The 10,293-nt window shown below is 45.4% G+C and overlaps 1 long non-coding RNA gene across 1 annotated transcript in view; it reads left to right on the top strand.

The window, feature by feature from the left end:
* Positions 1 to 8,685: 8,685 nt before the first annotated feature.
* The window catches only part of LOC123094517 (uncharacterized), an 8,854-nt gene continuing 7,246 nt past the window's right edge, over positions 8,686 to 10,293 (top strand). The window contains exon 1 of the long non-coding RNA XR_006445860.1: positions 8,686 to 8,812. This is a non-coding gene — a long non-coding RNA (uncharacterized lncRNA). The remainder of the gene's footprint in view (positions 8,813 to 10,293) is intronic.

The raw sequence follows: 10,293 nt of genomic DNA, 5'->3' as shown, positions 1-10,293 counted from the left end.
GCGGCGTGCGACAAGGTCGAGGGCGCGCAGGCAGGGGAGAGGCGGGGGACGGCCGGCGACGAGGTCGACGGTGGCTAGGGGCGACGGCTGGCGGTCGAGGGCGAGCAGGGTGACGGCGGCAGCGACAGAGTGAGGGAAGAGGGTGGGGAGAATGGGGTTGAGACTTGGCAAAATTTGAGCCCTCGCGGTGGTTAACTCAAAATAGTAGTAGCAGGTTAGGATCCAGCGCTATAGCTAACTTAGCTATAGCGCTGGGTTGTAATGCAGCGCTACTACTAAACAGTTAGTAGTAGCGCTTGTTCTATACAGCGCTACAACTCTAACTATTGTCGGTGGACTCGTCTGATCCCACATAGTAGTAACATGTTTTTGATTCTCAGCGCTACTACTACAGAGTTATTAGTAGCGCCCGTCAGAAAAAGCGCTACTGCTAAATATCAATAGCGCTTACTATTTTACAGCGTAACTACTATGCTACTGTGTATAAGCATTTTTCTACTGAATCAATAACTCCCGAACGTGCGGTGTTTTTGCAAATCGTCCCGAACGCTTTGCTAGCCGTCGGCCGAATCTCGACGACATCCCATGCCACGTCATCACGAGCGTAGCGTTCGGGATGATGTTGGGTCGCCCGAACGAGTTTCACCACTTATCCACTCGCAGCTCCATTCCCCTCCCACTCGACACCACTCCCCCACTCTCCTTTTTCATCACCGGATTAGAAGACGGCCGGCCAAATCATGGCGTCGCGCGGCGCAGGCGGGCCGTAGCGGCTGGGGCGGGAGCTGGGCCTCGAGGACACCTGCGTCCACGCGCACGAGATGAGGCCAGCGAGCGGGGCGGGCGCTGGGTCAACGTCCACCCGTGCTGGAGGTTGGGGACGCCGGCGGGCAAGCGAGGCTGGGGAGGCCGGACCCTTCGGCGGCGAGCACGGGACGACGACGAACGTGGGAGATCCGGAAGAGGGCGGCTTGAGCGAGTCGCGGCGGCCGCCACGGCGCCGGCTTCTCCCGCCGACCTCGTCTGATGCGCGGCCGCCCGGAGGAGGCGACGGCATCCTGCGGCGCGGCGCCCTCCACGGCGACGGCTTCTTCCGCCGATCTCGTCCGATGCGCAGCCGCCCGGAGGCGAGGACGCCATCGTGCGCCGCGGCGCCCTCCACGGCGACGGCTTCTCCCGCCGACCTCGTCCGATGCAAGGCCGCCCGGAGGCTCCGCCATCCTGCGCCAGGGCGTCGGCTTCTCCTAGCACAGCGACCATACGCTGCCCATGGGCAACGGGCACATCCTCATCATCTTCTCCTGCCACTTGAACGCCGTCAGTTGAAGATAGTCTTCCTGAACAGGTTCAGTTTTATGTCACTAGCTTAGCACTAATGGTGATTTAGCCCAGTTCATATGTTGCAAATTTAGTGTGATTCATTTTTTCTCAGTCGTTCATGAATTTGCAGAGAACTGTTTTACTTTTTGTTGTAATGCTAATTGACAAATATTGCATGCCAATCTTTTTTTGAGATTATAGTTGATGGCATGTCAAAATATGTTTTTTGCCATGCAAACACAAAATATGTTGCCATGTCAACCCAACTTTTGCTGCCATCCCAATTTAAATTATTATTTTACCATTGCATCATAGTATGTTGCATGGAAAACACAAAGTATGTTGCCATGTCGAAATATTGTTTTGCATTGTCATGGCATATGTTTTTTACCATGTCCCTGAAGCTGTGAGTAGTACTTTTTTTCATGGCAATTTATAGATGTTCTTCTCAATAAATCGTGACGATTTCTTTGTAGATGTTGCCAATTTTTTTCCTAGCTCCCACAATTTTTTTGTTTGCAAATTTTTGTAGATGTCGACATTTAGCATTGTGTAGTTATTTGTGTAGGCACTTTTTTGTAGGTGATGAGATGCTAATGGACTAGATTTCCTTGGCAATTCTAGGAAACTATAGTTCATGGACACCCCCAAAATGTATAGTTCATGACAATCAAATTATGTCTTTTGCCATTGAAGCTCAAATTTTACATGTGTTAATATGTTTCCATCGAACTTAATTGCCATGCTTGTGTCTTTTCTTTAGGGTACATTACAGATATATCACATTCTTTTTGCCATGACAACTTTTGATTTTGGATATGTCCCCATCGAAACTTAATTGCCATGCTTGTGTCTTTTGTTTAGGGTACATTATAGATTTATTGCATTCTTGCCATGGCAACTTTTGATTTTGGATATGTCCCCATTGAAACTTAATTGCCATGCTTGTGTCTTTTCTTTAGGGTACATTACATTACAGATTATCACATTCTTTTTGCCATGACAACTTTTGATTTTGGATATGTCCCCATCGAAACTTAATTGCCATGCTTGTGTCTTTTGTTTAGGGTACATTATAGATTTATTGCATTCTTGCCATGACAACTTTTTATTTTGGATATGTCCCCACTGAAACTTAATTGCCATGCTTGTGTCTTTTCTTTTAGGGTACATTACAGATTTATTGCATTTCTTTCCATGGCAACTTTTGATTTTGGATCATAACGCAAATTTACTGTCTTTTTACCACCGCGGTACACCATGGCAACTAATCTTAATACTTTTTGCCATCTAAACTTTAAAATTTTAGTTTTTTTATCATGGCAAATTGAGTTCTTGGATCATGATAAATTCATTGCTTTCTTCCCATGGCAATTTTTTGTTTTTTTAAATTGTCTTTGTAATTCTTTAAAATTGTCAAAAACAACACAAAATGGTAAATATTGCCATGCCAAGTTTTACTAATTATTTCACCCTTATTAAGATGGCGAATTTAGCTAAATTCCCATGGCAATTTTTTTCACTTTTATTGCCATGGCAAGTTTACTATTTGCTTTGGCAAATGTACCTAAATCCCCATGGCAATATCTAACTTCTATTGTCATGGCAAGTTTTACTATTTATTTGACTTTTATTAACATGGAAAATTTACCTAAATCCCCATGGAAATATCAAACTTTTATTGTCATGGCAAGTTTTACTATTTATTTGTTATGGCTAATATACCTTTTATTTCCCATGAATTTTTTTATTTAATTTCATGGCATTTTTAGTTTTTGTCACTCATGGCAAACATACTTCTATGCAGCATGGCAAGTTTTACTTTTATTTTTTCATGGCAAAAATACTTAGAGAACACGGCAATTATTACTAAACAATAGATTGCGCAGTTTTTATTTTGTGCTTTGGCAAATTTATACAGTAAAAATAGCATACAAATTTTTAATTCATATTTTCTTTCCATCGTGGGACATATGCAAACTTCCATGATTTTTTTTCCTTTTTGTGCCATTGCATTAAAAATATTTTGTTGCCATCATGGGACAGATGCAAAAATTGTTTATAATGATGATGGCAATTTTTGGTTTGGAACCATTGGGATTCTTTTAGTAGTATCTTGTTTTCCATTTTCTATCTACCATGACATTTTTTGGGACTTTTTGAGGGATGGCAAGTTCATATGCATCCACACTACACATTTGCCATGTTTTTTATTGGTAAACAACATAAATTGCCATGACAAATTCATACATTTTGACATCTTTGCAAACAAGATCTTTCTGGTTCATTCATATTATAGCGGTATAGATCTCATGGTTCATTCATAAATTTTTTATTTTTGCAGCATTTTGTGTTTTTTTTTCATTGCGTGGCAAAATCTAGCCTTTATTAGTCATATCCAGCAGTGGGCTTTTTTGGTCACAGTAAAAATTTGCACAATCTGGGCTTTTCTTTACTGTTCTTTTTTCACAACAAAAAGCCCTCTAGGCCTCCGAGGTAGGTGTTCGGGCTGGGTCACTCGTCCCGAACGCATGCGTTCGATCGGTGCCTCCCACACCCGAACGAATCGTTCGGTCTGGGCCTTCCCGAGACCGAACGTTCGGCAGTTATCGGGGTCCTTTTTCTAATAGCGATACATCGCGTGGGGACGAAGAAAGCTCGAGGAGGCGCGGCCGCTGTCTGCGCTCGCGCGAGAGAGCGGAGCAGGAAGAGCTGCCTGCGGAAGGCCGGGGAGGCGGCCCACATGCTGCCGCGGTGCTCTAGATGGTGCCGCCATGCGTGGGGGCACGCGCCCATCGACAGGCTCCTCGTCACCTCACCCTGTTCGGGATTATGGGCTAGTTTGGTTGGAGTCTTCGTAAAAAAGATTGCCTGGAATCTGCTTGAAAGCAAGCCTCTTCAAGAATTAATCGTTACTCATTGGATCGTCGAGTAGCCGGTAATTTAATGCGAAAAGTATATTTTTCGTCCTTCAATTATTCTGAAAGTATACAAATGGTCCCTCGACTTTAAAATCAGTAAATCTTAGTCCCTCAATTTTTAAAACCGGATAAGTTTAGTCCCTCATACTGCTTAGAGCGGTTTCATGCAGACGTGGAGCGGTTTTTGACTCAGGATTGACAAGTGTACCCCCACCATATCTGTCGCGTGGGCGGCATATGCCGAGACGAGCTGTCGTACTGAAATATGTGTTCCAGGGAATTAGTGCGTATGCGTGTGTTGTACCTTGATCTCATGGGCCGGTTGAGTTGGATTATCTTGTACAGAAAATTGTACAGGCTGTGTATATCGTACAGATCAGGTAGCTAACCAACCGTATCTCAATCCCATGTCTTATAAGCACGTATGCATCACTGCTTGTTAGCATATGCTTCAACTAATTTTACATGCCGGGATCCCGCTGCCGCCCGGCCACATCGGCAATTGGCCAGTCCCGACGAGCGCCGATGAGTAGAAGCAAGTGGCTCCGCCGTGTTCAATGCCTAGGACCGGACCATAATGAGGCGCCATGGAACTTGGGACGCGGACGTGCAGCGAGTTTGAGCTACAACAAGATCGCGCGCCCACCATCCACTGCAGATTGAGATCCGGTGCCTTGACTGAGCCAAGGCACCGATGAACAGTGTGGTGCCTTGCCGACTTGGCCGTTGGATTGAAAACGGACAGACAAGATCACGCACTGTAGATTATGTACTGTAGCTGGTCCTGTAGCACCGACATGTGAAAGAACTCTGTAACAGATTGTACTGTGGATGGTTCCTGTAGCAGTGCCCCTGTTCATGTTCATCTGACCATCGATTCTTGATCCGACGGACAGAAATGGGGGGCAAGGCACGACACTGTTCGCTGGTGCCTTGGCTCTGTCAAGGCACTGGATCTCAGTCCATCCACTGCAAGACACGAATGTGCGCCGGTGCCTTGCAGGAGCTCGCGATCGCCATCCCATGTAAAACTTCACGGTTGGTGCCCCTCCTTCCATCCCAGTTACAGCCATGTCAAGTCCAAGCTCAACATGAACTGAAGAAATGTAAGTGCAAAGCTTTGTTTTTTGTTGGCCTGCATGAGGAGTTAGACTCGGAGCGTGACAGACCCTAGATGTGGCTGTCTCTGAAAATTGCAAGAAATCAAAGAGAGCAAGCAATTTGGTGGGGAATTTGAGGTTTGATTCACTCATATTCGAAACAAAGTAGCTAGGGTTTCGCCAGCCGGAACACGGCGGCTGGAAGGGCCAAGCCCAGATTAATCCAGAATGCCCTCTCCACAAGCCGGAGAGGGTTTATAAAGCAAAATTCAGAGTAAAAGTAGATATTGACATGTTCGACAGGTAAAGGACAGCGCAGTAACTTTTAAAAAGTAGGTCGCGACGACGCTGGCCGTCCAGATGGAGATCAACGGCTGTGGGCGCACTTGAATCAGCGAAGCGGTAAGTTCTCCTCCGGGTCGTCAGATCACGGATCAACGGACGTAGCTTCTCCAGGCAAAGGCTGAGGGTACTGTGGCTCGTCATATGAACTGCTACAGTTGGCGGGCCTGGCAATTCCCCCCTTCTAACAACAGACTTGCCCTGAAGGATGGAAATCAGGAAAGATCTTCTGAATAAAAGCCGCATCTTCCCAAGTTGCATTCTCCACTAGTAAGTTCAGCCACTTGATGTGCCACTGCACTACTGGAATGCTGATGTCTCCCTGAACTTGTGGGATCAACCTTCTGTCTAGCAGAGTTTCAGGTTGGATGAGTATGTGCCCCTGCTCATCAAGGAGAGGTAATGTAGGGTTTGGCACAGCTTCAGGCCCAATGTGCTTTTTGAGTTGGCTGACATGAAAAGTGGGGTGAAGTTGACAACCATCAGGTAAAAGGAGGCGATAAGCTACAACTCCAATTCTTTCCATGACTTTGAAAGGACCATAGTATTTGGAATGAAGTTTCAAGTGTCTGTGTATGCTTAAACTGGTGTGCCTGTATGGTTGCAATTTGACATAAACCATATCTCCCACTGCCAGCTGTCTTTCAGATCTCTTCTTGTCAGCAAAGAACTTCATTCTTTCTTGTGCCTTGAGCAAATTGTCTTTAATCTGTTGTGCTATTGTATCTCTGTCCAGTTGAGCTTGGTAATCATCTCCCTCTACTGGTGGTAGCATCAATTCTGCAATCAGAGGGGGTGGTCTTGCATATAAGGCTTGAAAAGGGGTCATTTTCAAGGATGTGTGGAATGTGGTGTTGTACCACCATTCAGCCATGGACAACCATGAGTGCCACTTCCTGGGGTGAGCAAAAGCCATGCATCTCAGGTAGTTTTCCAGGCACTGGTTCACTCTTTCTGTTTGCTCATCAGTTTGGGGGTGGTAGGAAGTGCTCAAGTGTAGTTTTACTCCCATTTTGTTGAACAGATGTTGCCACAGGTGACTAGTGAATATCCTGTCCCTGTCAGTTACAATGACAGAGGGCAAACCATGTAGTCTGAATATATTGTCTGTGAAGGCTTGTGCTACTGTCCTGACAGTAATGGGATGTTTCATAGCAATAAAGTGAGCATATTTAGTGAAACGGTCAACTACCACAAGTATCATGTCCTTATGCTCAGACTTAGGCAGTCCTTCCACAAAATCCATGCTAATGTGGGTCCCGGCAAAATCAGGAACTGACAGTGGCTGTAACAACACAGGAGTATGTACATGTTGAGCTTTGTTTAGCTGACAGACAGGGCATTGCTGGACAAAGGTTTGGACTGCTTTTCTCATTCCTGGCCATGTGAAAAGGATTTTCAATCTGTGATAAGTTGCTCTTTCACCAGAGTGTCCTCCCAGTTCAGACTTATGGAAAGAAGTGAGCAGAGAGTTTTTCAGAGCACTGTTATTGCCAATCAGGATTTTCCCTTTATATCTTAGGACTCCACTAGTTAGGGTGTAAGGAGGTTGAGCAGCTGGGTCTATTGCTAGTTTAGCTAGTAGATCAGAGCATTTTGTATCCCCTTTGTAGCTATTCACCACTTCAGCTATCCAAGTAGGGATTGCAGTACTTGACCCCAAAGCAAGTAAAGCATATTTAACTCTGGAGAGAGCATCAACCACTCTATTCTCTTTTCCTTTTCTGATTCCACTTTGAAGTTGTAACCCATGAGTTTAATGAGAAGTTTGTGCTGAATACCTTCAGTAACTTTTTGCTCTTGTATGTATTTTAAACTCTGCTGGTCAGTTCTGATGATCAAGGAGGAGGAGGCAAAGTAGTCCTTCCATTTTTAGTGCTTCTTTGTCATATGTGGACTAGGCAGCAGCTTTAGGGCCTAGTGCTTTGCTCATATAAGCAATAGGCTGTCCCATTCTGCATCAGTACTGCTCCTATCCCATAGCCAGAAGCATCAGCTTCCAAAACAAAAGGCAAGGAGAAATTTGGTAGTGCCAGAACTGGAGCAGATGTCATTCTGTCCTTTAATTGCTGAAAAGCAGTTGCTTGTTTATCAGTGCATTGAAATCCATCCTTTTTCAATGCATCAAAGAGTGGCTTGCAGATCACCCCATAACTCTGAACAAACCTTATGTAGTACCCTGCTAAGCCTAGAAAACTTCTCAATTGTGTTACATTTTGAGGTGTGGGCCAGTTAATGATTGCTTCTACTTTGGTAGGGTCTGTTGATACTCCTTTGTCAGAGATCACATATCCCAAATACTCTACCTGGTTCTGTGCAAAAGTGCACTTAGAGAGCTTTGCATATAGTTGATGTTTCCTGAGTGCTTCCAGTACTAGTGTCACATGTTCCAAGTGCTCCTTATATGTTTTACTGAAAATGAGGATGTCATCAAAGAAAACTAACACACAATCTCTCAGGAGGGGTCCCAATACAGTTTGCATGAGTTCTGTAAAGGAAGGTGGAGCATTTGTCACTCCAAATGGCATGACAAGGAACTCAAACAGGCCAATGTGTGTGTGCTAAAAGCAGTTTTCTCAATATCTCCTTCTTTCATCCTGATTTGATGATAACCACTTCTGAGGTCCAACTTGGTAAAAATCTTTGCTCCATTAAGTTCATCCAGGAGATCTTCTATCATTGGTATGGGATACTTGTTCTTGATGGTGTGGGCATTTAATTTTCTATAATCAATGCATAACCTCCAAGTCAGGTCCTTTTTCTTGACCAAGATAGCTGGAGAAGAATATGGACTGTGACTTAATCTAATTATCCCTTTTTGCAGAAGGTCTTTGATAATTTCCTCTAGAGCATTTTTCTGGTGATGTGGCAGCCTGTATCCTCTTTGGTTTATAACTGGGGCTCTAGGTTCTAAGTTGATTGCATGGTCACAATCTCTCTTTGGAGGTAGACCAGTGGGCTCCTCAAACACATCATGGAAGTTTTCTAAGATTGTCTTAATTCCAGGCTGTTTGACAGATTCATGGATGGTTTCAAGCTGTACTGGTTGCATCCACATCAGGGCTCCAGTGAGCATGTCCTCCATTATATTTTCCATATCTTGTAACAAGGGAGAGCAGGGACTTGTTGGTAAACTTGTTGGGGAACGTAGTAATTTCAAAAATTTTCCTACGCACACGCAAGATCATGGTGATGATATAGCAACGAGGGGAGAGTGTTGTCTACGTACCCTTGTAGACCGAAGCGGAAGCGTTGAGGCAACATAGAGGAAGTAGTCGTACGTCCTCCGGTTTAACCGATCCAAGTACCGTTACTCCGGCACCTCCGAGTTCTTGACACGCGTACAGCTCGATGACGCACCCTCGATCTCCGATCCAGCAGAGGCGCCGAGGGGGAGTTCCGTCAGCACGACGGCATGGTGACGATCTTGATGTTCTCCTGTTGCAGGGCTTCGCCTAAGCACCGCTACAATATGACCGAGGTGTAATATCGTGGAGGGGGGCACCGCACACGGCTAAGGAACGATCAATGATCAACTTCTGTGTTCTAGGGTGCCCCCCTACCCCCGTATATAAAGGAGGGAGGGAGGAGGTGGCCGGCCCTAGGGGGGCGCGCCATGAGGAGGGGGAAACCTACTCCAAGTAGGTTTCCCTCTCTTTTCCTTATCTTATTTGGATGGGGAAGGAAAGAGTACTAGTATTAGGAAGTAGTACTAGTAGTAGTAATAGGAAGAGGGGGAAGGAGAAAGGAAAGGGGGGCCGGCCCCCCTCCCCAATTCGGATTGGGCTTGGGGGGGCGCGCCCCCCTCCCTTGCTCCTTCTCTCTTCCTCCTACATGGGCCCAATAAGGCCCATATACCTCCCGGGGGGTTCCGGTAACCTCCCGGGGCTCCAAACTTCTCCGGAACCTTTCCGGTGTCCAAATATATCCGTCCAATATATCAATCTTTATGTCTCGACCATTTCGAGACTCCTCGTCATGTCCGTAATCATATCCGGGACTCCGAACAACCTTCGGTACATCAAAATACATAAACTCATAATATAACTGTCATCGAAACCTTAAGCGTGCGGACCCTACGGTTCGAGAATGATGTAGACATGACTGAGACACATCTCTGGTCAATAACCAATAACGGGACCTGGATGCCCATATTGGTTCCCACATATTCTACGAAGATCTTTATCGGTCAAACCGCATAACAACATACGTTGTTCCCTTTGTCATCGGTATGTTACTTGTCCGAGATTCGATCGTCGGTATCCAATACCTAGTTCAATCTCGTTATCGACAAGTCTCTTTACTCGTTCTGTAATACTTCATCTTATAACTAACTCATTAGTTACATGCTTGCAAGGCTTAGGTGATGAGTATTGCCGAGAGGGCCCAGAGATACCTCTCCGACAATCGGAGTGACAAAACCTAATCTCGAATTATGCTAACTCAACATGTACCTTCGGAGACACCTGTAGTACTCCTTTATAATCACCCAGTTACGTTGTGACGTTTGGTAGTACCCAAAGTGTTCCTCCGGTAAACGGGAGTTACACAATTCTCATAGTTACAGGAACATGTATAAGTCATGAAGGAAGCAATAGCAGAATACTAAA

Source organism: Triticum aestivum, chromosome 4B (genome assembly GCF_018294505.1).
Source record: "Triticum aestivum cultivar Chinese Spring chromosome 4B, IWGSC CS RefSeq v2.1, whole genome shotgun sequence".
Classification (NCBI taxonomy): Eukaryota; Viridiplantae; Streptophyta; class Magnoliopsida; order Poales; family Poaceae; genus Triticum; species Triticum aestivum.
Note: the sequence above shows the minus strand (reverse complement) of the source record. Positions and strands in the feature narration are given on the sequence as shown.